The sequence below is a fragment of the Periplaneta americana genome, chromosome 2 (genome assembly GCF_040183065.1).
Source record: "Periplaneta americana isolate PAMFEO1 chromosome 2, P.americana_PAMFEO1_priV1, whole genome shotgun sequence".
In the NCBI taxonomy this organism is placed as follows: Eukaryota; Metazoa; Arthropoda; class Insecta; order Blattodea; family Blattidae; genus Periplaneta; species Periplaneta americana.
Window position 1 is genome coordinate 49,030,158 of NC_091118.1, and position 25,790 is coordinate 49,055,947.

Consider the following 25,790-nt stretch of genomic DNA (forward strand, 5'->3'; position numbering starts at 1 on the left):
ACAGAAGAGATTGGACATTTGCGAACAATTGCTTCTGCGCTACGAACGGGAAGGCGATGAATTCTTAAAGAACATTGTCACAGGTGACAAAAGCTGGGTACACCACTTCGATCCCGAAAACAAGAGGTCATCAATGCAGTTCCGCCACAAAGGATCACCTGCACGGGGTTGCCAGATTTTAGATCTACCAAGGAGGGACAGCTTTTTTTTTCACCATATATAGTACTTACGTTTTGTTTTGAAGAAAAAGTGATATGAATTTGGGCAGAGTTGACATTTTCATGACTTACTTACTGGCTTTTAAGGAATCCGGAGGTTCATTGCCGCCCTCACATAAGCCCGCCATTGGTCCCTATCCTGAGCAAGATTAATCCATTCTCTATCATCATATCCCACCTTCCTCAAATCCATTTTAATATTATCTTCCCATCTACGTCTCGGCCTCCCCAAAGTTCTTTTTCCCTCCGGCCTCCCAACTAACACTCTATATGCATTTCTCGATTCGCCCATACGTGCTACATGCCCTGCCCATCTCAAACGTCTGGATTTAATGTTCCTAATTATGCCAGGTGAAGAATACAATACGTGCAGTTCTGTGTTGTGTAACTTTCTCCATTCTCCTGTAACTTCATCCCTCTTAGCCCCAAATATTTTCCTAAGCATCTTATTCTCAAACACCCTTAACCTATGTTCCTCTCTCAAAGTGAGAGTCCAAGTTTCACAACCATATAGAACAACCGGTAAAATAAACTATGCAAAACAAACAAACAAACAAACAAACAAAGGAGAGAGAGAGAAAGAGAGAAATAAATAAATAAATAAATACATAAATAAATAAATAAAAGTAAAAAATTATCCCGCAGCTGAAGAAAGTAAATCTCAAAAGAATCTCAAAGAAGAAGAATCTCAAAATTGCAATTTGAATAAAAGACATATTATATATACAGCTATTCAAGTACAAACAATATTTATCTGGTTGCAAGTTACATCACATTTCTCTGGCGACTTTCTGAAGAGCTTGTGGCAATAATATGTTATGCCAAATTATTAACTTAAATAACTTCATAATAGCTCTGTCTGGCATTACTTGTGACAAAATATTTAAATTTCAATGTTTATCAATTGATAACAATGACAAAATTTATTTATACCTAAATTCACATTTAGTTTGTGCCTTAGCATATTACTGCTCCAAACCTACCATTTAACATACAGTATACATTTTTAGAGCTTCCTACATATTTATCACTGAACTTTAGCATTTTCAACAAGCTTCTGTCCATTCTCTGTGCCATGCATTTCTGATGAACGTCTCTTTTTAAATGTTTAGAAATATCATATTCACCACTGAATTGGCTGCTACAAACCTTACACTTGCCAAAATATTCGTTTTATGTGCAAACCTACATTCTTAAGAAAATTAATTGATATTTGATGTAATTATTTAGGACTAGAAGAAAATAGTTATTACGTAACGATAAAATTATTCAAGTGATGTTAATTCTCTAAAGGAGGGACTTTTTGCGTCCCGTCTCGAATCGAAGCGGGATTTTTATATGGAAATCGGAACATGTCCCGCCAAATCGGGACATCTGGCAACCCTGCCTGTTCCCATAAAGTTCAAGGCTTTGCCATCAGCAGGCAAACTCATGTTTACAGTCTTTAGGGACATTCAAGATCTGATGCATACGGAATTCTTGCCTAAAGGCACTACCATTAATATTCTGTAAGGTATTGCGAAACCCTTAAAAAATTAAATAATAAATAAAAAAACTGAAAGCACGAATTCGAAAGATTCGTCTAGATATATAGAAGCCTCTTCTACAGCATGACAACGCTCACTTTTTTCGTTTCTCTCCCCCTGTCTCGCTCACACACAAGCATAAACAGAAATGGATACAATTTCTACGTTGATATTATACATACGTTGTAGCCTTAAGGCAAAAATGATTTCACTACTACAGTTCTCCTTCCTAAACAAATGTGGCCTTCGCGAGACTAGTGTCCGCTAACGAGCCCACGCAATGACCTCTGCGTGCAATTATTACTGCGGACTAAACAAAACTAAACAAGCGACAGTCAATGAAGTGACGTCAGCAATTCGCATCCTGATGGCGTCGCTAACCCTTCCGGGAGGGATGGGAGCTACTGTAAATACAAGAGAGAGTTCGTCGACGCCAACAGGTAGGAAACGGGCATCATGATATATTATGAAGTGCAGGCCTGGAATTGCGTGAAGTTTACGATACCGGTAAAGAAGATGGAAATTGCAGTCAATGACTTTTCATGGTATTTTACTGTTGATACGCGGTTTTTTTTACATTATCAGTCTGTTATGCAGACGGTCCGGGTTCGAGTTCCGGTGAAACTAGGCTTAAGGCTGGTTCACAATAAACTGGGAACGGAAACGAGAACGTAAATATTGTTAAAATAAATATGTTTCCGTTCCCGGTTTATTGTGAACCAGCCTTTACTACACAACATTTCTAGCGTATATGTTATCCCTATGATGTCATCTGTTAGTCCCCTTCAGGGAAAGTCACACCTGTGTGAAGGGCCGGAGAGCAAAGAGGGAGATTATAGTCCCGTCGCTCTTATTTCCGGCAGCCAATCACGTTGCAGGTCGCCTACATTTAAACGTCTGCGTCTTGTGATTCGCCGATGATGATGTTATGCATTTCCTAAGGCTCGATAAATACTTAATATAATCGCCCGCCATTTTGGCTTTTTCGTTCGCGTTCGCAGAAAGCACACGAGAACGTTATTTGCCGCTCAATTATTTGCTGAATTACAGTGCGTTTGATTTATTATCATAGGAGCTACGACATGATAATGTTTAACAGTGTGGCAAATAGATTCCTCGTCTGGTAGCTCGGCAACGAAAGAACAAAAATGGCGAACGATACTACCTACCTACTGTAGACATTATAGAGCCTTCACTTCCTAAGATGTAAGCAAAGAGGAGGAGTCACGCCGGGAATAACAGCGTCGCGACTATAGGAAAAGATAAAAAAAAACGTCTAGGGGGGAATGTACCCTGTTAGTTTAACTGTAGTTTGGAAAGAAACAGTGCAAGATGATACTGATACAACTTAATATGCTCTGTGTAGTATAATTATTATTTGGGACTCGTAAAATAATAAATTAAATAGGAAATTTCCCGCCATCTGCTAACACTGAGGTCAATATATCAAAGAACAATGCTTGTATAACTTCTCCCCTCACGAGCGGATTGTTTGAAATAAACACACAATAGTTCTCCACTTTAAATAAAAAGTAGACATAACCAAATTAAAAACAACAAGGAAAAGTGTTCAATAAATATTATGTGAAGGACTCGATTATCGCGTAAGTCAATATACAGGTATAGATATAATGCTCATATGTAAACAAAGACAGGGTGAAGGTGTCAGAATTCACATCTTTTTATCTCCTGAACTAATAATGACACAAATGAAGTTCAGAGTGTAACATACTCTTGTCTAATGGTAACATCATGTAAGAGAAGGTTATCGGTTCATTCTAAAAGCAGTTACAGGTGCCCTAACTTTTACTCTCAAGTAATTCACATGTGTTTTTTTAATAATCATCACAAAGTATGCATTAATTTAAATATGGCAATGAAAATGGTTGGTCAACCTAGAGCATCCACCAACCACTGAACGAATATTGTACACTTTTATCACTGCCAATGTGGCGCTATAAACCAATTTCCAATATTTTTATCACAACCACAACACATTTAAAATCTTATTGTATCATTAGAATTATTACTACATTAACACATTTAGTATATCACGAAACATGTAAAATGTAATTATTATGAAAGTCGCCATATTCTTTTTAGAATTAGTACCATCCACTTCCACTAGATAGCAGCCGACACGATTGACAGGACCGGCAATACTTGAAAACGAAATGATACTAAATGTGAGGAATGTTACTACAGGTGCGTAGTATTATATGACAGGTTAGATTAGGTTTGATTAGGTGTGTATTATGTGACAGGTTAAGTTTGATTAGGTGTGTAATATTATGAGAGAGGTTAGGTTAGGTTTGATTAGGTGTGTAGTATTATTACTATGTTGGCAACACTGAAACCCACTGTTACATTGAAGAAATATGGCGGTATTCTTCGTTCACGCACGACGATTTTCGTATATAAATAAGGTACGTATTTAGGGCGGGTTGAGCGAGCTTACAGCTCTCCCAGTGATCACATCAATTTCTACTAATCAATACTATAAATCCAAGGCATTTTCAAGGAATTTTATCAAGATCCTGTAGTGGTTGGTACCAAATGCTTTTTTATCATTCTGAACTCGCTGTGCCACATGCAAAAGACTGAATTAGCTTCCTGAAGTAATAATAATAATAATAATAATAATAATAATAATAATAATAATAATAATAATAATAATAATGGCTTTATTAACCTGGCAGAGTTAAACCGTAAGGCCTTCTCTTACACTCAATCAGGATTAAAACTTGCTTACATAGTTGAACAACAACTGGATCGGAATTAAGTAATTACATACTGATATGATTTAGATACATAATGAGATCAAAAGAGGTAGTTACATAAAAATTTACCTCATAAAATAAAAATAAACATAGTGGATTACATATTAATGGCGTTAGAATCAAATAAGAATCACACAAAAACAGAAGCCGGTAATTCAATAAAAAATGTACACAGTAAAAATAAAAATAAACACATTGGAATACATATTAGTATTAGATTATAAGAAAATAGGATTCACATAATTAAACCAGAAACCGACAACTGAATAAAAAGTACACAATAAAATAATAGACTAATAATAATAAAAGAAAGCACAGTAGGATGCATATTGGTGTTAAGTGATAAATAAACACAATTTACATCATTACACAATAAAAATAAGGAACAAACAATAAAAATAAATACAGTGGAATACATGGCATTAAACATGGCGTTAGGTCTGGCAACACATCATAAGATATTTTTCTAATTTACATTCGAACTTCGTACTCTCTCGACAAAACAGTGATTCCGTCACATCGTAGAATCAGGAGTTAGCGCGTCTATAGCCTATTACTACACATTTCAAACATAATCCGATAAAATGTGATCTTGAATAGGGATTTGCGTCTGTTGTTACATTTCGACAAGCAGTACGCCTTGATTATGTGTCGTATTTTTCACGAGTTCATTCTTTTTCCTGTGGGTCGGTAAATACGGTCAATTTTACCGAATAAATTTTTAAGTAAGTTATCTTTGACGATTTGAATACCCCGTGAAAACGTAGTGATTATTAAAATGCCGAGGAAAAATAGTATCGGTTTGAATACGTTTACCATACTGAATATGATCTCTCCTATCCTTGTTTTCATGCAATTTTCTGATACGTATTGAAAACTGAATACAGAAGCTGAAGTTTCAAAAGTACATATCGTCGGCTTAGAGTTTAAACCTGCTAACCGCTAAAGAGAAAATTTTACAAGGAAGGCGAAAAACTAAGTTTAAATTAACTCTGAAACTTTAGAACCAAATCCAGAGAACAGGTGGCATTTGTATCTGTGCTTTGGATTTGGTCCTAAAGTTTCAGAGTTAATTTAAACTCAGTTTTTTGCTTCCCTTGTAAAATTATCTCTTTAGCGGTTAGCAGGTTTACACTCTAAGCCGACGATATGTTGGTTAACATGTCATGGACATGTTAGCATGTTAGTCACTCTGTAGATCTTAGCTGTAAACAATGTTGAGTTTTCTTAATGAAGCGCATGAAAACTTAATATTTTGGCTGTTAATGAAGAATGGTAATAATGGCTTTTAGGAAAGTACAGAATTTATGTATTATAACACGACTTTTTAACGTAAATAATTGCTCTCCCTCTTGGTAAAACAGATGACCAAAATAAAACAAATGACGATCGTTCATGCGCTTAGCGATTGAAATAGTACTGATTACGATACCCGTTTTCAAGCATTTCAATCCGTAGTGCACACGATTAGGGTGACCAGATTCACATCGATAAAAAAAAAGAGGACACAAAGCTTCAAAAAGGAGGACATTTTTCGAAAAAAAAAAAGACAAAAAATATGTTTACTTAGGTTTAGGCTTACGCTTACATTATAATTTAAATTACGTCGATATCTATTTTATTAAAAAATATTTACAGTACAGATTTAGGCTTATATCATACTTAAAAGTATGTTAATATCTATTTTATTACAAAACAATTATGAAAAAATTTAATAATAATGGTTTTACAGTTGGCTACATATGAAAGTCAAGGGAAAAGAGGACAGAAAATATCTATTTAGATTCACATTTTCACCTCGATCTCTCGATTTACCAGCTACCTCTGAGCAACGACCATAACAAGAAAGAGCAAAAAGAGTTACGGTCGTTGGCAAAGAGTATATTCCGTCTATGCTGCTGCCACCTACTGGCAAATTACTTGAAAAAGACTTCAAATCAAATAATTTCAAAATATCAGGCATACAAGATACGAAAAGGAGGACGTTTCTTGTTTTTTTTTAAATCTGTCCGGACCCCGGACAAAGACCTAAAAAGGAGGACATGTCCGGACAAAAGATGACGTCTGGTCACCGTACATACAGGGTGGGGCATGGGAACCAAGTGTTTTTTTAAATGGCTTGTACTCTGTCATTATGAAAGAGAGAGACGTGCGGCATGTGACAGTCCATTCCGTGGCTCATAGCATTTCACCTGCAGTCGGCATCATGGAGCAGTGGACGCATGTTTGCTTATGATTGTTTTGTTAGAAATGGCGAGTCGGTGACTTCGTTAAGGCGTAAGTTTTGCCACAGATTCAATATTAATCGCAATGATTCTGTTCCCGTGCGTGACACAATCTTATGTTGGGTTAAAAAATCTTAAAAAAAAAGGCGCAATACTGAAGAATAAATCGCCCGGCCCCCAACACAGAGTGCGTACTCCAGAAAATTTTCAGTCAGATAAGCGATACTGCGCAGCCCAGGCTGCTCTGCTTGAAGACATTCAGCTGCTCTTGGAATCAGCAATCGTACGGTAAGACGGATTTTGCATGGCGATTTACATTTACACCCATACAAGATACGTGGTTTCAGCAAGATGGGGCCACGGCGCATATCTCCAGAGCGTCAATGGCAGTTCTTTGCCTCCTGTTTTCCAATCGTCTCATTTCGAGATTTGGTGATGTTCCATGGCTCCCTCGGTCTCCTGACCTGTCCACGTGATTTTTTTTCTATGTGAGTACCTAAAGGCACGTGTTTACGAGGATAAGCCCCGAATATTAGATGGAATTAAAGGACACAGTACGTCAACAAATCACCCAAATCAACAGAGATCCCCTGGAAAGAATAGAGGTGAATTTTCGTCAGCGCCTTAAACAATTCGTCAAAACAGACGGACATCACATGCCAGATGTAACTTTCCGCTCATGATTGAAATGGTATGTTCTCACAAAATTTGTTCTACGAATAAAATGTGTTAAAAACAAAAACTAACTGTTTTATGATTATTTTAAAAACACTTGGTTCCTATGCCCCACCCTGTACATACGATCCGATCATATTTTAGGTAGTTCCACCTTGAAACTCAGATTGTTTTGAATCCCTGTTTTCATGAAAGGTTCAATACGATAAGCGTAATCAAATCCATTTGATTAGTCCTTGAAAACATAGTAATTAATAATAGGCCTAATAATAATAATAATAATAATAATAATAATAATAATAATAATAATGATAATAATGTTACGTACCTAAATGTTAATGTAGCCTAATTCTTCCACTTCACAGGGAAAAACTCCATAAAGTAGCCGCTCAAGCACACTAATATCAAAGAATTAACACTTACGAGAAGCACTTAACACTGTTAACAGGTTTGATGAAAGCAGCATCACTGGTCGTTAAGAAGACGAATGGGAACTACCGGCACCGCTACTTCACCTTGGCAGTGACGAATACCAGTGCACACAGCTCACAGAATTATCGCTCGGCCGAGATAACGCGGAGCTGTGATTCATGACTATGGACAGAGTACGACTCTGTACATCTATACGGAAGTAATGGAAGAATGATGGAATGAAATTGGAAAAGGGAAACGCTACTCATACCTCGGTACAAGCGAGAACTGTGTTTAAGTATGTGTGAAACGGAATAAAGGAATATCTCTAAATGCTGATAATATAAAAATGAAGCAAGATGCAATAACAGCGTAAGTGGTAAAATCAGGTATTGGGATATATTAATTTGAAATTTGAAGGACAGGAAGAAAATGGCATATATGCATAAAAACTATTTTAACCCTCGAGAAAATATGAAAGTACTGTACATTAATTTACGTGGAAAAATACACTGACATTCAAATTATGGAAATTGAAAATAATGCTCTTCTTGCATAGAAGTAAATCATATTTTGTGTTCTAGGATTATTTGACTACATTACACTCTTATGTACAATGTAAACCAACAATAATTTTATATTTTATTCATAATATTAAAATATGTCTCAGTGAAACTTAAACTAGACCAGTTTCTATCTGATGCTTTTCCAATTCACTGCGGCCTAAAGCAAGGAGATGCACTATCACCTTTACTTTTTAACTTCGCTCTAGAATATGCTATTAGGAAAGTTCAGGATAACAGACAGGGTTTGGAATTGAAGGGGTTACATCAGCTTCTTGTCTATGCGGATGACGTAAATATGTTAGGAGAAAATCACAAACGATTAGGAAAAATACGGGAATTTTACTTGAAGCAAGTAAAGCTTTAGCTTTGGAAGTAAATCCCGAAAAGGCAAAGTATATGATTATGTCTCGTGACCAGAATATTTTACGAAATGGAAATATAAAAATCGAAGATTTATCCTTCGAAGAGATGGAAAAATTCAAATATCTTGGAGCAACAGTAACAAATATAAATGACACTCGGGAGGAAATTAAAGCAGAATAAATATGGGAAATTCCTGTTATTATTCGGTTAAGAAGCTTATGTCGTCTAGTCTGCTGTCAAAAAATCTGAAAGTTAGAATTTATAAAACAGTTATATTACCGGTTGTTCTGTATGGTTGTGAAACTTGGACTCTCACTTTGAGAGAGGAACAGAGATTAATGATGTTTGAGAATGAGGTTCTTAGGAAAATATTTGGGGTAAGAGGGATGAAGTTACAGGAGAATGGAGAAAGTTACACAACGCAGAACTGACTGAATGTATTGTATTCTTCACCTGACATAATTAGGAACATTAAATCCAGACGTTTGGGATGGGGAGGGCATGTAGCACGTATAGGCGAATCGAGAAATGCATATAGAGTGTTAGTTTGGAAATCGGAGGGGAAAAGACCTTTGGGGATGCCGAACGTAGATGGGAGGATAGTATTAAAATGGATTTGAGGCAGGGGCGGTTATTCAGGTGAAGTAGGTGAAGTACGACTTCACCTCTTTACATGTAAAACACAGTTTTATCTCTTATTCATAATTAATTCTAGTTATTACCGGTACCGTATTTCTAAAATAAAAAAAAAAAGCTTTCTTTTCAGTCGTTGTGAATAGTGTTTAGCTGTATAAATAGTACCTGTAACCATCCGCTGAATAGAATAATGTCAATAGTTACAAGCGCCGAGCGGTGTCTATTGGAACTTACAATACAGCAGAGGTGAAATTATTTGGGCTCCCATTCTCATACACCACTTAGTTTCCATGGTAACGTGACGTCACGCACTAAAGAAAGATTGTATGAGTGAAGTGCGTTTCTGAGTCTTTCAGTTACGGAGAACTGTCAGATTTGTTGTAGTTGGAGTAACCAGTTTGCAGATCTAACGGTACTAACAATAGAGAAGAGTTGAAGTTGGTCTCCAAGATCGGGAGCTATTATTTAAGGGCTGTGAAATTTTACAGTACTATGTACTACCTGACTCGAGAGTAGTATCCTCATTCCTTGTGTCCAAGCAGCCACCCCTACAACGGTAAATTAGCTGGCTCTATGAGCGTATTACGAATCTCACCGGTGAGCAATCCGATGGCATCACGGTGTTCCGAATTCCACCGATGACGTCATTGATGCTCCACCGGTGTCGCACCGGTGCCATCAACTTGCAGAGGTGGTGGCAGTCTCCATCAGCCGCCATCAGTGAATCTGATTGGTTCTTGTATAGGGCGGGAATTAGCAGACGAATAACATCGTGCACTGTTGTGTCATGGCGGTGTGTTCTGCTTTAGTTCTGCTGTATTGTTTGTAATGAGCACAACGTAAAAACAATATGTTAATGGCTTATGAGCGAACATGTCAACGGACCAGTTATTACTACCGATTCAAGAAATAAATTGTTTATGCAATCTTTTCTTTGAACGAGATGGGAGTACGAAAATTTCGCAAAATTTTGCCAGTGTAGCACAGAAAACAACTTGTACAGTCGCCATGACAGCATCGATCCTTCCAGCAGTTTTGTTCCTTATTTCGCTGCAACGTGACGTCATTGATGCCACCGGACCGGTGAAATTCGGAATACGCTGTATGTTATTTTATCAGGAAAACACCCCACATAGCTTTGGATAGAGATATACTCTCCACCCTTAATTAAACTCAGACATTTTATGAAGACATTACCGACAGATTTGCGGCTTTAAAACTAGGAGGATAGATTTGGTATGCAAGAAATTGGGCGACTCCTGAAATAAATTAATTTTACTTTTGCATGTGTTCTAGAACTAGTAAAATTGTACGTAGTTTACGAATAGTAGGCCTACTCATTATATTGGTAAAACTGTTCATGCATTTGTGTATGTGAACAGCACTTCACCTATTTTTTTTACGACGAGCCGCTATTGATTTGAGGGAGGTGGGATGGGATGATAGAGACTGGATTAATCTTGCACAGAATATGGATCGATGGTGGGCTTATGTGAGGGCGGCAATAAACCTCCGGGTTCCTTAAAAGCAAGCAAGTAAGTTAGTAAGTAAGTATGTCGGTTCAAGCCTGTCGAGTATGGCGAAGTTCGATATTCGCCGATGTTCGCACTGCAGGACTGTCGTGTTCATTCCGACTTGTTGTAAAACTTTTTTTCCTGTCCTCCACTCCCCTCCCCCCTTCATGTTTTAACCACTTAAGGATTTAGCATAGATTTTACGATTAGTTTTTCATACGATATAACACTAAGTTTGTAATGTCTTGGTTACCTGCTTTATGTTCGAAAATTGCAGGACACTAGTGTGAACAACGCCCCTTCCTGAGGTTCTGGCTGATACGTACAGTATTACATCTTTTTACCAGGCAGTACATCTCACTTGACGCCTTGTATCAGAAGAATAACAATGTTTGTATACGAATACATCTGAAGTATGATTAGTGTAAGATGTTACCAGTCAGCGATGTATGCAATGGAGTGGGAAAGGAACTGACCACCATATCCCATTATCTCCTAGCTTAGTTGCCTCATGAGTGATGCCTTATTGGTGTCACGAGATTCAAACCTGTCTTCGGACAGTTGACTAAACAAGGACAAACAACAAGTGTGAACAGTGCAACTCGAAAAGTAGCTGCTGCCGAACCAATTTATTGTCCGCTACTTTTTCATGCTGCATTCAGCTTTGAAAGGCTGTCGATAATATGCGCCAATTTGTGGGAGGAAGATTATATAAGCGCCAATGACAGTTTTATAAAAACGCCAATGCCCGTATTAGAAGTGGTAACAGCAGCATACTTACAGTGCTACAGTGAAACGCCTGGAGAACGTATAAATTTAGCTAATTCTATTCCATTCATTCATTCATTCATTCATTCATACATAGTTTTCACAGAGGGCTAATCTTTCACTGTGGACACAGAATTCTCCAATCGTCCTTATTTTCGGCCTTGCTCCTAGTATTTGCAAACGATCCATATAATACCTTAATTCTGTCTGTAGTCTGATTTCTTCTGCCCGTTATTTGATTAGTATGACTATTACACTTTTACTACGTAATACTGCTTTTGACCAATAAAACGGTACGGAACGACGTGTTTCAACGAATCATGGCTGCTTATCCTACAATTATTATCACCTCCCTAACATTTCTTTTTTATCACCTCCCTAACATTTGTTTGTTTTTATCACATCCCTAGCATATTTTGTTTCATTGTTTGCCAACATTGTACTTTCAATAATTGTAACTTTTAAAATCTAAAATGATTCGTCCTTATTTCATCATCCTTAATTAAAACTTGTCTATCATTTATCTTGTTTATACAGGGACATAATTTTATTTTTACTAACATTTTTAATATTAACCTGTCTATATCTTTGGATTAAAGGTATAGCACCGGAAACACCGCTTGCTCCCCCTTCCAAGAATGGAGTTCGATGATACTGGCGTAAAATACAAATCACTTTACTAGGTAGTTCATCCATTTATGTAAACTAGGAAATATCGCAATTTTGAGTTTGATAATTTTCATTATTTTTTTAATCAAAATACAGTACTCTATTAACAGTGTTTTTACTCACGAATTGAGCTATCCATTCGGACTTATTAATTATGCAGTGTATATTATACTGTTACAGCACATTAACGTACAATATAGAGAATGAAGTTACATTGAAAAATAATCATAATATGGATATTTAAACACATTTTTGAAAATGGTGGCCGTTCATTTCGATACAGGCTTCAGTTCTTCTGTGCATATTATCGCACTATAGACTATTGTACCTAATTCCAATTACCAGTTTCGTCCTTCGTACTAGTAACTCATGTTGGAATAATTCTATACCTACTCTATAAAAGAGTAGCTACCTTACGTACTGTAAATTAATCTTCACTTCTGCCCGATCCGAAAAGATAAAATTACTCAGAAATGCTATCTACTGTCCTTTCAAGTGATTTTGTCGCAGGGTCGTAGAAGGGGGGGGGGGATAACGTGACAGTTAATTATTTAACGAAGCTCTTTTATTTAAGTTATTTTAAACAGTTGTATAACATTACGTAGACGACCCATTCCTAACAGAAATTAATGTTCTCAGAAAAGAGCTAAGACAGCCCAACTATTAGACTTTACCTCAGTACTGCATACGCGGCCTCGGTTCTGTGTGGGGAACGGTTGGAAGTTTAGTAGTAGAGGGGGTGAGAGTGACGTACATTAAAAAACTCAGGTACAATAAAAATTGAAGTAAAAATAAAATGATGTCCCTGTATTATTTAGGTTATGTTATAGCGTCTTCTGTATGAGATTATGGATAGTCACGTATCAGAAATTTAGTACAAATATTGATTATTGAAGTGGAATGCAACTGTTTTAATAAAAATGAAATTGAATCAACAAAGCTTTTTTGACTAGTAATCGCCCATAGAGTTCGATGAAGATTGTATAGTTGGCACAACTGGTAACAAAGAATACAGCTGATCATAACACATTACTGCAATCTAGTGGAATATTTGTAATGAGATGTTGCAATAATACATTTTCAAGATAGTTTAATATTGTAGTAAGTAAATTAATTTTTTTTGTATTAGAGTACTTTATTTCTTCTAATCTTTATATACTTTCTTCTAATCGTGTAACAGTCAATTAAATCCCACTCGAGGTTTGATTTTCTCTAGATAAATCAAAACCTCTAGTGATATTACTGTTGATAAATATGATCTAAAATAAAAATATTGTACTCACACATAGACTACTGCACACTCGCGAAAAAAAATATGGTCATACATAGATCTGATGTATCATCTTCTAAAATATCCATTTGCTCATTGGATAAAATTGTAAAATATTTCGAGTTGTTAACGTAACGATTTCACTATGAATAATAAAAAAAAAAACTTTAATTATTGGTAAATATAAATGAAGAAAATATATACAGGATGATTGAAAACAACACCGACAACGCTTAGTATGTTGTGCGGGATGGAATAATGATCAATTTTACGAGGGAAACCATTTCTGGAAATGCATGGTGTGGGCGCTGTGGTACGTGAAAATTCTCCTTTTGAAAAATGATAAGTTTGCCGTCCTGCACGAGCGCTGTATGGTTGTTTTGAATCATCCTGTACTCAGAAAGTATGTGCCATTTGTAGAGCATCCAAATTTTCATACTTACTGTGTAACGTAATTGGTGTTTCCACGTATGTGATGACTGACGGCAGTTGAAAAACTCTTCACCTTGACAGGATAATTCCGGAATTTGATATAAATCAAAGGGATGGGCAAAGAATGACAGTTTTATTAATGTTATAGCTCTAGATTTTGTGTCGAAAACGTAAACTCATTAAGTCTCAACCAGAGTAGACAGCTTCTGAGAAAGAGTTATGAATTCCACTACTTTTTAACTAGCAATATAACAGTATACGTCAATTCATATTTCTGTAATCCTGGTGTAAACAGAAGGAGTGTCCGCCGGATTTTCCGCTCCGATAAAACTAATGATAGCACATAGAAGACTGATAAAGAATTAGCTGGAAATGCTTCCGTTAACATGGATTACAGTGTTGAAGCATAGGTATCTGTCAAGGACTTCAAACATTGTATGTCACTAGGAGTGGATGTTCATGTAACGAAATGAAATGATTAGCCTAAATATGTCCCGTTGAGGGCAAAGGCTCTATTTGTCTCACGCAGTGAGCTACTCCGCATAAAAGACGTTTGCATGTATGGAATTGTTCACTTGGTTGACATTCTGCACTGTTCTGATATTGTTCACCTAACTTGTTTCTGTCACACTGGTTTTAGTCACTATCCACTTGTCTTCTTAGGTTTTTCCAGTCGTTCCCATTTCTTGCTCTGCTTGACCAATGGCTTCCTACACGTTCTCTGAAGAGGTCGGCCCATCTTCTTCTTGGTCTTCCGCGTGATCTCACCCATGTGGAAGTAGTATATGTACATTTACAGTCTTACTAATAAACCGTGTACAGTTTTTATACTAGACTTATGCAGAGTTGAGACAGAAAACGTTACTAATAAACCATGCAGAAGCGATGGACGTATAAACAGGCTGTAACTATACAATGGGAATTGCTTTGCAGTAGTTATATACACGAAACCCCTTGTTTAAGCGTAGTATATAGAGAAAAAAATGGCCGCCCCTCTAACAGCTGTTCGTATCGACTGTCATTTTATGAAGATGGTTGCCTAGTAACCAAAGAAGAACAAACCAAAGAGCACAGAATAATTAGAATAATATTACTGTAGCTTGTACTCTTTGACCAAAATATAGTATGGTAATCGATTAGAGCCAGTTGTACTATCGATACTTAACATGCCGCACTAGAGCGCTCTACCGGATGCAATAGAGAACCTCAGATATTCTATTATCTTTCGTAACGAAGTAATGATCAAACTATGACGTAGCTGTGTAACAGTTGTACTGTTATACGTAGTAAGGAATTTACACACGACTTATAAACGAGTTACTCATTGTATAAGTATAAGACAGTTAAACGTCTGTATATAGAGTTTTTATTAGTAAGACCGTTAAGAAAAAAAATGTTTGGGCAGATTCTTTTTCTTTCATTTTGTTATATTACATAGATCTTACATTAGCAATGAAACTTTAAGATGTGAAACAAGTCACAATTTTACAAGATTACAAATACAATTATAGTTTTTACAATTTTTACAATATTTTACAATTTTACAATTTTGCAATTTTCTACAATATTTTGGCGAGATGTAGTAAGATGAAGTGAGGCCCGAAGATTCGCCAAAAGATTATCTGGCATTTGCCTTATGGTTTGGGGAAAACCTCGGAAAAACCCAACCAGGTAATCAGACCAAAGGGGGTGAAATGAAGTGAGGCCGAGGACTCGCCATAGACCATCAGGCATCAGTCCCACAGTAGGGAAAACCTCGGAAGAAACCAATTAATGAGACCAAACGGGGTATCCAACCTAAGCCCGAGCGCAGCTCAGGATCAGCAGGCCAGCGAGTCTGCCGACTGAGCTACATCGATGGTTATACTAAAGATATACAGTACATAGCCAATCAGATTATTAAATTTACAAATGCAGATTCTTAATAACACATTGTCCAAGTCGGGATCGAAATGATGCCAGCATAAATGTTTAGGTAGGTCCTACATTTTTTGCATAACATTGAAAGAAAAAAAAAAGTCTACCTGGTTGGCGAGTTGGTATAGCGCTGGCCTCCTATGCCCAAGGTTGCGGGTTCGATCCCGGGCCAGGTCGATGGCATTTAAGTGTGCTTAAATGCGACAGGCTCATGTCAGTAGATTTACTGGCATGTAAAAGTACTGCGGGACAAAATTCCGGCACATCCGGCGACGCTGATATAACCTCTGCAGTTGCGAGCGTCGTTAAATAAACCATAATTTTTTTTTGAAAGAAAATGTCTGTTTTTTTAATATAAAACTTACAATTGATAGGCCTAGTGTTAAAAAATTAATTAAATAGTAATATGCGTTACAAGAGCGGTATGTTGAAGTTTTCATGCTCGAGGAAACGTTTGAAAAAGCGAAACGTAGTTGAGCTTTTTTAATTTCCGAGAATTGAAAGAAAACATACCGCTCGTTTATCGTACATTATTTTGTGCGAAGATTGTTTATTTCATATCTGAAAGAGGAATTTCTAATTAGTTGCAATGAAATCTCCATCTTGCTTTCTGTTCAATGACGGCAAATTTGCAAAACAAAAATATTTATCTTCAACATTGTTGCTTTAAAATGTTTTTTTATTACACTCCAGCAGGCCGTGATATACGTCTGTATTTTTTTCCCTCAATCTATGATGAGTCTGGAATCTTGTTGATTTTTTCATGGCTTCCTTAATGTTACTTGCATCACGAATGCAGTAACTTTAGTGGAGTTGTAGAGTATACTTAATTTTTGCAAATATTTAAAAACAATAATTAACAGTGCAGTTTAGGTGAAATTGCAGTGGTAAGTTTCCAATTTACAATCGTTACTATATTGAACGTCTCTAAAAATAATATGTTAAAAGTCTAAAGCAGTAAAATCAATATGTCACTTAAGCGGTAAGAAGAGGGAAATTGTTATGTGTGTTAGGTTGGGAATACCGAATGTGGAATTTTAGACTTTCCGCGGATTGGTTTGGTGCGGAAACCAAGCAAATACGCACGATCTCGCACAAAAGTTAATACCTACCGTATACCTTTTACAATGGACGGTACCGTTTCGGCACTGATGTGCCATCGTCAACGTTTGGTGAATTCCTACTGCATCAGACCGTCTTGTCTCTAGTTTCGTTGTTTCCTGTCGTGTGTGTTAGATATATGCTGTTGTGGTAGTGGTGGTGGGGGTTGTTTGTATGTTACTTACTATTACATCGAATAATATGTGTGGTAAAACCCTAGGAAACTTAGCTTCAACCACCATGAATGTCATGTTCCTCGGAGACGGGTAGTGAACCAGAGCTCGGTTGCATGGTGTTTTACGAGCTAGCCGTGAGCCACAAAGGTGACTAAGCTACTGTCTTCTATTTCGTTAAAGTATTAAAAGCACTGCTGCTGAATCGCATCTTATGGCTGCGTAACTGCCTGCTCATTCCTCTTTCTTAGCATTGAGTTTCGCGTGAACCATTATTGTCCAGTTTTGACGCTAGAGCGCAGCAAGTAACTGCGGTTAGTTTGGCTATGCTAAATGTGCATATTGAATTATAATTTTTAATTTGAAATCCTAATAGTACATTATGCAACGAGCCTATAATGAAGGTAATTAAGAAGCGAGTATGGACATTTATGAAACTCGCTTGCGCTCGTTTCATAATTTTCATAAGAACTTCTTAATTACCATTATAGGCGAGTTTCATACGACTTTTTATGCTCGACCATATTTCTAACTTGATATTATTAATTTTCTTTGTATCTGACCTTGACCAATGTCCCGTATGTTGTGAGATGTGCGCAGACGCGAAAGTATTGATTTTTTCCCAGTAACAGATGTTCACATTGACCTTGGTAGGCCATAAGAACCTACAGAGATAACATTGAAATTAAATTAGACACTGAAAAACGAGATGACAAATTGAATTTATTTGAATATTATTGACAATTAACGCTAATTATTATAGTAACAGAACATAACCTTCTGCGACAGTATTGGATTTCCAGCCTCCGTGACTTTTCGCTAATTCTCTTTCGATTGCATATCCGAGAATAATCCATACTTGCGGTTTTATAACGGTAGAAAGCTGACCTGTCATTTGCTGAACAGTTGTAATCTGAGTCGTCATTGGCTGAAAGACCTGACCTTTAATGAGTAGGTGTACTTTAATGACATGCATTAAAGGTCTGCTACCAGGTGTATAATTACTACATTTCGGCATGGTCGAGCATAAAAGTAATTACAGTGTATGTAAGAAACTGTTTATTAATTATGTGTCTTTTTCTTTTAAATATATGGAAGTAAGAAATACTCGACTTAAAATACGTTTGGTTAAATGTTGTTTTCCAAACAAGATTTGTTGTAAGAGATATAAAATTTGGTTTCCTAAAAATAACACTATTAATTATAATATATTTACAATGGTGTTAAGTTTTTCTTATTAAAATCTTAAACTAATTTCTTGTAATTTTAAATGTAACTTATGTCATCCATGGTATTACAGCAACATGAAAGTGGAAAGGATCGGAACACTGTATCTCGTAAAACACAGTGAATTATAACTTAATAGTTCCAAAGGTTATTGTTTAGTCAACTGTTCGAAGACAGGTCTGTACCTCAAAAGTGATACTAAGACGGCACCACTTATGTATGAGACAACTAGGCCAGGAGATAATGGGATAGATTTACTGGTTCCTTTTCCCCTCCATCGCCGACTAGCTACACACCTATTACACTAGTCAGACTTCAGATGCATACAAATAATTGTTCTCCCTCTGACACATATCGTCAAGTGAGATGTAGGCTACTGCCTGATAATAGATATACGTATCAGCCAGAACCTCAATCAGACGGAGTACAGACACTCATTCTACCTCACTTCGATTATTGCGACGTTTTGTTCAGTGATCTCAGGATGATTCCGCTCAGAAACTACAGCGTGTTCATAACGCGTGCGTCAGCTTCATTTGTAATGTTCGATGCTATGATCATATCTCACCTTCTTTCGAGAAGTTATCATGGGTTAAGTTACATGAGAGGAGAAATCTGCACTCACTTTCTCTCTTATATCGAATTATGCACACTTCATCCCCCTATTATTTATTCGCTCGTTTTCATACTCTCTCTCGCTATCATAATATTAATACTCGATCACAACGCGATAACAGGCTAGAAATTCCACTTCACACATCATCTCTGTATTCCTCATCTTACACTGTTGCTACCTCTCGTCACTGGAACTCTCTGCCGCCTGAAGTCAAGGGCTGCCGAACATTGAAATCTTTCAAATCCAAGTTAGAAAATTATCTTATGACGAGTTGCCAAACTAACTTACTATTATGACAAGTGTTGTATTGCATGTTTCCACGTATTCACTTTTTTTAAATGTTCTAGTGATATTTAACTTATTTTATATTTTTGTTTTCATATTTTCCGATAATGGTATATCTCTAATGTGATAAGTTGAGCTATATATAATCATAATTTTCCTTACTGTGTATACTTAAAAATATTGTATTCATTGTATGCTTTGTACTGCACTATTCTATTACTACTATTAGTATTATTATTACTATTAGGCCTATTATTATTATCATTATCATTATTATTACTATTCTTATTTATTATTATTATTATTATTATTATTATTAATTGTCTTATTTTTTTATACTTTGTATGCCTCATTTATTTTGACCTGCTGTTCACATTTTATTATGCTTTTTTATTTCTTTCTGTATGTTATATATTATTGTCTGATTTCTTCTTACTTGTTGTTTACTTTTATTATTATTATCTTATTCAGTTTTGTGTGTAAAATTGTAGTGTATTTTGTACATTTGTAGTGTTTTTGTAACGCAATTTTTACTCCTGGTTGAGTGCTAGAGAAGATCGTATGGCCTTAACTCTGCCAGGTTAAATAAATCATAATTATTATTATTATTATTATTATTATTATTATTATTATAAATGATCTGTTTGCAGTATTTTACTCAGCATTTCTTTTCATTGTTTTTTTAGGGAGGATTTTTTTTTAAATGAGCGCAAAATTTACCACACTTCGAATGGGCCTTTTTATGTGTGAGGAAGTTACTTTCTGGCAATACTGAACTTAATAAAACCCTAGATCATAACCATATTGTCGTTAATTTGAACAGCGATTTCCAATAATCTCTTAACTCGGTTACAGGAAACATATTTTTCTTTGTAAATATGTTTAAACTTGTTGAAATATTTCATATCATTTCGAACATTATTTTTATTACGTTAATTGATTTTAAATATAATTTTAGTAAACGTCTAAAGCAAGCATAGGCCTACATATATCATTGTATTTTTATAATACAAACCTGTTAAATAGAACTTGTGTTTGGATGTAGTATCGTTTAAAAAAATAAATTTTAAGTTCAGTATTAATATTAAGCACTGCGGGAGGATCCGGAACCCTGGACCATCGTTTCCCTAAGCCCTTGTCTCTTCTGATATTTAAGAACGTCGTAACAATAGTTATTTTAGGGTACTTTGCATATACTGATAATGCTAATAGCGATAGGCACTACCTGCCACCTAGCAGAAAATTAACTTTTTTTTCATTACTCGCACATAAGTGCTGGTTGAGCAGGCAGTGTAAGCAACCATAAGATGCGATCCAGCAGGGAGTGATTAAAAGATAATTTAAGAACAGTGATTAATACGGAATTAAAACATTCGAGTATATTGTGTTTTATATGTGGTAAAACGAAAAAATTAAGAAATGGTACAACTGTATATCGGACGAGATGCAATGGTGGGTCAAGGGCCAAGTCAGAAAATCGGAACGTCTGGAATCCTTAATGAATGCAAGTGGTTGTCGGTGAGGCCAAAGTCTCTCGAATAGCAATTACATCTTACTTTAATGGCACAGTTATTCTGCGGGGTCAGTTGGGGGAGAACCTGACAAGAACGGGCGTCAAGCCTCTGAATTCATTCATTCATTAGTACAGAGCCGACCTACTTGAAAACATCTGTCAACTCGCTTCCAGGAACTCATTACGCAAACAATTGTTTCCCAGGAAACCGCAGTTAACTTTAAGCTTACAGTAGTTCTACATACTATCTGACCTCTGTGTGGAAGTGTAGGCAGCTTTCGTTGTGGAAACAATGCAAACTTTTCACTCTCAACTAACATTTCATCGAGTTGCCCTATTTACGTAGCCTAAAGATATTGTAAGATATTGTTGTAATTACTACTACTACTACTACTACTACTACTACTACTACTACTACTACTACTACTACTGCTACTACTACTACTACTACTACTACTACTGCTTACAAATGACTTTCAAAGAACTCTGAGGTTCATTGCCGTCCTCTTATAAGCCGTCAACAAGAACAAGATTAATTTAGTCTCTAGCGTCATATTCCACTTCTCTCAAATCCATATTAATATTAGCCGCCACGGCGTGACACAGTCGGTTAAGGCGCTCGCCTGCCGGTCTGAAGTTGCGCTCGGGTCGAGTTCGATCCCCGCTTGGGCTGATTACCTGGTTGGATTTTTTCCGAGATGTTCTACAACCGTAAGGTGAATGTCAGGTAATATATGGCGAATCCTCGGCCTCATCTCGCCAAATACCATCTCACTATCATCAATCTAATCAACGCTAAATAACCTTGTAGTTGATACAGCATAGTTAAATAACCAACTAAAAAAAACATAGCCTATATTAGCCTCCCGTCTACTTCTCGGGCTCCCCAAAGATCTTTATCCCTCAGGTCTTCCGACTATATGCATTTCTCGATTCACCCATACGTGTTACGTCTCTTGCCCATCTAAAACTTCTAGATTTAATGTTTCTAATTATGTCAGGTGAAGAATACAATGCTTGCAGTTCTGCGTTGTGTAATTTTCTCCATTCTCCTGTAACTTCATCACTTTTAGCTCCAAATATTTTCTTAAGCACCTTATTCACGAATACCCTTAACCTCTGTTCCTCTCTCAAAGTGAGAGTCCAAGTTTCACAAGTCCATACCTGTGGAGTAACGGTTAGCGCGTCTGGCCGCGAAACCAGGTGGCCCGGGTTCGAATCCCCGTCGGGACAAGTTAGGACAAGTTACCTGGTTGAGGGTTTTTTCCAGGGTTTTCCCTCAACCCAATTTGAGCAAATGCTGGGTCACTTTTGGTGCTGGACCCCGGACTCATTTCACCGGTATTATCACCTTCACCTCATTCAGACGCTAAATAACCGAAGATGTTGATACTGCGTCGTAAAACAACCTACTTAAATAAATAAATAAATAAATAAATAAATAAATAGATAAATAAATAAAATAAAACTTTCACAACCATACAGAACAACCGGTATGTAACTGTTTTATAAATTGTAACTTTCAGTATTTTTGAAAGCAGATTGGATGACAAGCTTCTCAACAGAACAATAGCAGGCATTTCTCATATTTATTCTGCGTTTAATATCCTCTCGAATGTCCTTATTTTGTTAGTGTTGAATTTTCTCACTTTTTCGAAGGATAATTTTTCAATTTTTATATTCCCATTTCGTACTATGTTCTTGCTTGCCTGAGTTAAAGAGATACTTTTAGTAATGACTAAATGACTATCAAAATATCTTATTCAGTCCTGTCTGCTGCTTTCGGCCAATTCGAAAGCATTTATCATCGATCGCTTCCTAAATTTCTCCCATATATTTCTTTTGTGATTATAATGTAATTAACGAAAAATTATTATAATCTAATTAACGGAAAAGTATATCATTTTCATTGTACGGGTATATTAATTATAATTTTCATTGCTGAACCATTTACATATTCTAGTACCAGAAAGAATTCGCTACATACTCCATATCGTACAACATGTATTGCGTTTATGTCAGTCGATAACTATATGACATCCTGAATCAGTAAAAAAATTTAAATCACCCGACTTCATTCAATTTCCGAAGCATGCTCTCTTCACTTGTTTTTCACTAATAACGCAAAATACACATGATACAAGTGTGTGATGTTCTTGGAGTGTCAAGAAATGTTTTGTCAAGTCTTTCTCGCGACTTAACAGACTTCAGTAGCTTCGCAGATTTGTGTTTGCTACAGAGTGATTTATAGTAATCGATTGCTATTGGTTATGAAAGACATTATTGGCAACCGATGCAGAACGGAGTTCATCATCCCTAGATGTTTTTTCCAACAAAACTACACGGATGAGTTATGTCAGTAAAATATCCAGCTACATAAATTCCGCAGCAGATATAATAAATGAAGAGCAAAGTTTTACTTTGTCAGTATACGATATATATATATATATATATATATATATATATATATATATATATATATATATATATATATATATATATATATATATATAAACAGTTGCCCAAAGAGAAAAAAAGATAGATTTAGTAATTTTAACAAATCTCACCACTAAGCTTACTGTATTTCTGATATTGAAACAGTGCTAGGTTTTTCTTTTATCTTGTCGCATTCCAAATACATACCTATAAGCTATATGAAATATTACTAGAGATGGTAGATTTTAGCAACTTAAAATTAAAACTTTTACGATTTGAAAGTCAAATATAGAATTTTATGGCATCTTTAATGGCAGGATTAGCATTTTATAGCTTTTTGAGATGGAATATTTATATGGATAATTTAGTAGTAGAAATTCAATATCATCAAGTTTAATAATAATAATAATAATAATAATAATAATAATAATAATAATAATAATAATAATAATAATTTATTTAATACTTTACACTTGAGCTACATTAGGCATTGCAGCCCGAAAGAGCAAAAGCTCGTGCTCGGGCGCAGTTCAGATCAGTTATACAAAATATATCACAAAATTAAGAGAGTTCATTGAGCACAATAACATTAATAAGTGGTAAAATAATACAGCATGTAATAATAGGGTCTATATACAAATAGAAAATACAGAAGTACATAAATATTAGAGTATCAAATTTTAACTCAATTAGCTTAAACAATTAAACAATTAATCTGATTTGTTTCTTAGATCTATGTAAGTTAAGTGTACTTAGCACAGGGTAAGCTCTAATTAATTCATTATATATTTTGGGTCCAAAACTTCTGCTGTGTTTTAATCCGGCAGTTGTGTGGAATTTCGGAATATTTAGAAAGGAACTGTAATTTTGTCTGGTATGGTATTCGTGAGGATCAAACTTAAATTTATTGTGGTTTTTATGGAAGTAAATCAGCAATGTTTGTTTATAAATTTGTTCTAGATTTGATACACCAAATTCCTGAAAAATTAATTTTAATAGCATTTGCATTTTCTACATTTTCCAGTTAAAGTTCTTGAAAAAAATAAATTACTTTAGAAAACATATAAAATTACAGTGAAATTGTGGTGGTGGTGGTGGTGGTAGTGGTAGTGGTGGTAGTGGTAGTGGTAGACTTATTTCTACTGGCAGAGTTAAGGCCATGAAGTCTTCTCTTCCAACCAGTATTAGAACAATAGCAGAAATACAGGAACAATATACAATTAAAAAAAAAATAAATAATAATAATAATAATAATAATACTAATAATAATAATACTAATACTACTACTACTACTACTACTACTACTACTACTAATAATAATAATAATAATACTGTAGTAGTAAAATGAAAACAAGTTTAGTTACATGTAATTCTAAAAATCAAACAAATTATAGTAATGTGAATCGAATTGTTAAAATAATAGAGAACATTTTTATGTTAAAAATAAAAATCGTATATTATAAAAAATTATATTTTAGGAAAGCTCACAGTCTAAGCAGTCTAATTGACAACCGGGTATTGAAATTAGTAAATGTCTGACAGCCCCTTAAGGTATGAGGTAGGGAGTTCCAACGGCGGGAAATTGAAACGGTGAATGATGAAGAGTATCAGGAAGCATTATGATGAGGTATATTCAATGTACCGATGATCTGAGATCGAGTATTTAGGTTATGGTTGGAGCATAAATACACAAGACGAGATGACAGACTACTCGGGGCTGAGGTGCGCAGAATTTGTAATGGAAGAGAAAGACAGTGTAAAGTTCTGCGATAGTTAAGCCGGAGCCAAGATTCCAACATTAAACATGAACATTAAAAAACATGCCGAAAGATGATGATATGATGATAATAATAATAATAATAATAATAATAATAATAATAATAATAATTTTATTTTCCCTGGCAGAGTTAAGGCCATCAGGCCTTCTCTTCCACTCAACCAGGATCAAATCACATACAAAAAAAATACATACCGGTATACAAATATTAACTTAAAAATAATAATAAACGTAATTAAGTAAAAAAAGAGAGATTGAATACATATACACAATCAGTATTAACTTTAAAATAACAATAATAAAAATATGGTGTGATTTTATCTTGACCTATCTTGTTACTCAGTCACAATCGTCCGCTGCAACATAACATAACATAGACTTATTTGAATGAACACTGTATCTAGAGAGGTTGCATAGGCAGCCAATATTCTACCATTTAGCGCGAGACAGATCAGTTGAAAACTCGAGAGGTTTGACCAAACTATTTGAAGAATTATAAGAACCTGTATGTAGCGGGATCTTCATATAGATGCTGATTCTTGGAGGAAACAAACTCATGAAATATGACTTTGCTCTTGTTTCGCAGAAACTAGTAAATTTTCTCACTTTATAGCCTACTCATTTTCACATTAATCATAATTGTGAAAATCTGCCATCTCTAAATGTTGCAATACTGCAGAAATGAATTATAC

The 25,790-nt window shown here is 35.6% G+C and overlaps 1 protein-coding gene across 5 annotated transcripts in view; it reads right to left on the reverse strand.

Annotated features, from left to right (window-relative positions):
- Positions 1–25,790, reverse strand: part of moody (G-protein coupled receptor moody) — a 485,897-nt gene that overhangs the window by 406,766 nt on the left and 53,341 nt on the right. Inside the window, exon 1 of one of the 5 annotated variants that reach the window (XM_069817635.1) lies at positions 7,753–7,981. The exons of the other annotated variants lie outside the window; for them this stretch is intronic. The gene's annotated coding sequence lies outside the window, so the exon portion shown is untranslated. Of the gene's footprint in view, positions 1–7,752; positions 7,982–25,790 lie in introns of those variants that run through there. 5 annotated transcript variants of the gene reach the window in all.